Below are 4,542 nucleotides of genomic sequence, written 5' to 3' on the forward strand. Positions count from 1 at the left end.
AATTCAGCTCCCTAATGGAGTGTGCCGTCCTTATCTTCCCCTCTGATTTCCCCTTCAAGGAAGCTTACCTCTACCGGGTTAAGGTTATGGCTCTTCCCATCTGGTAATTCAACAACCAGTTGATTTTGCAGTCTCGCATACACTAACGATGAGGTTTATGGTTGCGAGACTTCACCCTAGGTGGGGTATCTTCGGACTGAGTGCATCATAGTCAGGACTTGTCAAAAGTGGCAAGGTATGCTCCAGACGCCCCATGCACTCTTGACTCAACCGGGTACCTCGGCGCCCTGATCGAGTTTGTGCACTCCTTGAGAGAGACTTTCTCACCTTAGGCTCTCAATCTAAGATTATTATCTTAGACTGAAAATTTAAGGTATCTCTCCCGGATGGGCATTTTCGTTTATTCTCACCCCAAATCTCCACAACTCAAGTTCCAGGGTCGGTGTTGCTTTTCCTTGAGTCATGCTTTCTAGGTTTCTCCGACTATGACGTGCGATAGGTCTTATTTTTATATATTCTTTTTCCTCTTGCATGTATGCGAACTAGGTTGCACGCCACATTCGGATTCCTAGTTTATCTGATAATAAATATCATTTCTGTTGCCTTATATCAAGGTCTTATTTTGCTTTTAAGAAAAATTTCTTAATTTTGAATGAAATATGCGCATTCATTTATTATATTCGATGTTACATCCTTGCTTAACTTTGTATCTGTGCGATTTATCTCGCAAGCTTCTATGGATAATACTTCTTTAAGTATAACCTATTTCAAGGTCGATCTAATTTACGACCTGTATCTCTTCCCTCTGGATCCATTAACTGATAAGCTCCATTTCCAACTACCCGTTTTATTATATAAGGTCCATCCCACTTCTTTTCTAACTTCCCATATCCCCCTTTCTGGTAAATTGGAATTTCGCGTAACACTAATTCACCTGGCTGAAACTCTCTTATTTTAACACGCTTGTTGTATTCTCGGGCTAGTCTTCTTTGATAATTTTCCATATGTTGTAAAGCGACTTCTCTTGTTTCTTCTAGATCATCCAGTTTTGTTAAAATTAGATCTGCGCTTAGATTCTTCTCCCAGGCTTCTTTCTTTGTGGTAGGAATGATGACTTCTGTTGGTAACACTGCCTCTACCCCATATGTCAAACAGAAAGGTGACATTCCTATTGCTTCCCTCCTTGTTGTTCTGTAAGCCCATGCTACATTATGCACTTGTTCGCACCACCCTTTATTATGCCCCTCTAACTTCTTCTTCGAAGTCTCTGCGATCGTTTTGTTTGTTGTCTCTACTTGTCCGTTGCTTTGTGGGTATAAAGGAGTAGATTTTCCACTTTGAATTTTGAACGCATTAAGCAACATTTCTATATTTTCGCCCTCAAACTGTTTCCCGTTATCAGATACCAGCTGTGCAGGAATGCCAAATCTTCATATAATATTTTCAAAAATGAATGTGAATATGTCCTTGTCTCGAATATGTTGAACCGGCTTTACCTCTACCCATTTTGTGAAGTAATCTGTTGCGACGATTAAGTATCTCTTTTGTCCTGTTCCTGGTATGAACGGTCCAACAATGTCTATTCCCCATTTTCCAAAGGGCCATACGTTTGTTGATGTATTTAACATTGCTCCGGGTGCATGTATCTTTTTGCCATGACGCTGAAATTCTTCTCATCTTCTTGAAACTTGTTTTGCGTCTTCATGCATGTACGGCCAATAGTATCCTTGAATCTTTGCTCTGTATGCGAGTGACCTTCCTCCACTATGATTGCCAACATCTCCATAGTGTAATGCCTTTAAGATTTCCATGCCTTCTTTTCGCGTAAGAAATCTGAGCGAAGGTCCAAGAAATGATCTTCTATAAAGCACACCATCTCTTAATTCGTAATTTGTCGCACGACTTTTTAATTTATGTGCTTCTAACCTTTTTCTTGGAACTTCTCCCTTTTCTAAATACAAATGGATCTCAGTTCTCCAATCCTTATCTTCACTCACATTTTCCTCCTCCGTATCTTCTACTAGCATCACATCTGTTTGTTTTTCTTCACCTTTTTCTATAGATGATAAAAGAAGTGTTTGTATTTTGATTTCCCTTGCAACCGGATCTACTAACATGGATGGTATGAAAGCCAATGCATCTGCGAGTCTATTATCCTTTTTGCCTATATGTCTCCATCTTATTTTTGGAATTCGCACTGCTAACTCCATAACCAGCTTCCTGTATTTTTGTAAAGATAGTTCATTTGTACTATATGTACCTTCTATCTGATGAATTACCAAATGGGAATCACTAGTTATTCTCGCATATTCTATCCTCATTTCAATGGCTAGTTTTAGTGCATGCACCACTGCTTCATATTCAGTTTCATTATTTGTGGATGCGAATTCCAACCTGAATGAGTAAGCCACTCGTGCTCCTGTTGGTGAAATGAATACAATACTAATTCCATTCCCTTCTCCATTGGATGATCCATCGACTAATATCTCCCATATATTTGGATTTTGATCAGTTAATAAGTCTTTAGGATTCCCATGTTCTTCATCCACTTCCATCATATCTTCTACATATTCATCTTCTTCTATTGGAAACTCAGCGAGAAACTCTGCGATAACTTGAGATTTTGGTGAAGATAAAATTTCATAACCAATTTCGTAGTTTCCTAAATGTGTATTCCAGCTTTCAACTCTCTCTGATCTCTTTGAATTCTTCATTGTGGCTTCAATTGGTACTCTTGTTAATACCTTTATCTTATGAGTTTGGAAATAAATGCGAAGCTTGAATGATGCATACACCAGTGCGAGAATTAATTTTTCAATTTTTGAATAGTTTTTCTCTGCTGAGTTGTATGTTTTACTTATATAATATATTGGTTTTTCTATTCCTTCATCCGAACGTAAAAATACTGCACTTAATGCATGCGATGTTGATGCTAAATAGAGTAACAATTGCTCTTCTGGCTTCGCCTTTTGCGTAATGGATAAATTCACCAAGTAATTTTTTATGCTTTGTAATGCTTTATCACATTCTTCTGTCCACTCAAATTTGGTTCCCTTATTTAATATGTTGAAAAAGTGTTTACACTTATCCGAAGAACGCGAGATAAACCTTCCCAACGATGCTATCAACCCATTTAGTTTTTGAACATCTTTCACCGTTGCAGGGGGTGGCATATCTCTAACTGCCTGTACTTTTTATGGATCAACTTCTATTCCTTTTTTGGATACTATGTAACCCAAAATTTTTCCTGATGATACACCAAAGACACATTTTCTGGATTCACTTTGATATTAAATTGTCGCATCTGTTCAAATATTTCTCGCAAATCGTCAACATGACCCTTCGTCTCTTTACCCTTAATTAGCATGTCATCTAAATAGACCTCTAATGTTTCATGTATCCACTTTTCAAATACTTTCTCTACCATTCTTTGATACGTCGCAGCCTCATTATTAAATCTAAACGACATTTTCGTATAGTAGTATAAACCTCTTGGTGAGAAGAAAGCAATATGTTGTTGATCATCTTCAGCTAAAGGGATTTGATTATAGCCTTTATACCAATCCAGCATCGAGATTCTACCTTTTCCCGATGCCGATTCTACCATTTGACGGATATCTGGTAAAGGAAAACTGTCTTTAGGACACACTTTATTTAAATCGGTGAGGTCTATGCAGATCCTTATCCCTTTATTCTTTTTTTGTACGACTACCATGTTTGCTATCCATTCTGGATATTTTGCTGGCCGTATAATTCCTGCATCCAACATTTTCTGCAACTCCGCTTCTATTTGAGGATGATAATCAATTGCAATATTCCTTATTCTTTGTTTGAACGGCTTTACATTCTTATTAATGTCCAATTTATGGCATGCGACAGACGGATCTATTCCTGGCATTTCTTCCATACTCCATGCGAAGATATCGTTATATTCTCGCAAGATATTTATCATTTTTTCTTCTTCTTCTTTATCCATTTTAGTTCATATTCTTAATATCTTTGGCTTGTCTTTGGATCCAATGTTTATCTCTTTCGTTGGTTCAACTGCAGTAAAGTTTGCTTTTGGTTCTCCCATTGGTGTTGGTCCTTTAATTTCTTTAATCTGTTCACCTTCCTTCACTAGTACTTCACTTGGTATTCCTTTTCCCTCCTTCGCTCTGATCATATATGTCCGAAGCTCATCCTTCTTTTTTTAGTTCTTTTGTTTTTCTCTATCGTTCTTTTCGCTTTTTTGCTCTTCCTTCATAATTTCGTACATCTGTGCGATTGAAAATCTTCGCACTCATAACATATCCTTTAATTTCACTTATACCACTTGGAACTCGGAATCTGATGCATTGATGCAATGTTGATACTACAACCTTTATCGCATGCACCCATGGCCTTCCAAATAACATGTTGTACGGTGATTCTATATCAATCACACATAGTGTTATCTTTGTTTCTATTTCTCCCAGTAATATTCGCATCACAATTCCCCCTTTTGGTTTTATGACTGCTTTATTGAATCCATGTATATTATAAGTTGGACGTGTCATCTCT

Source organism: Papaver somniferum, chromosome 8 (assembly GCF_003573695.1).
Source record: "Papaver somniferum cultivar HN1 chromosome 8, ASM357369v1, whole genome shotgun sequence".
NCBI classification, from domain to species: Eukaryota; Viridiplantae; Streptophyta; class Magnoliopsida; order Ranunculales; family Papaveraceae; genus Papaver; species Papaver somniferum.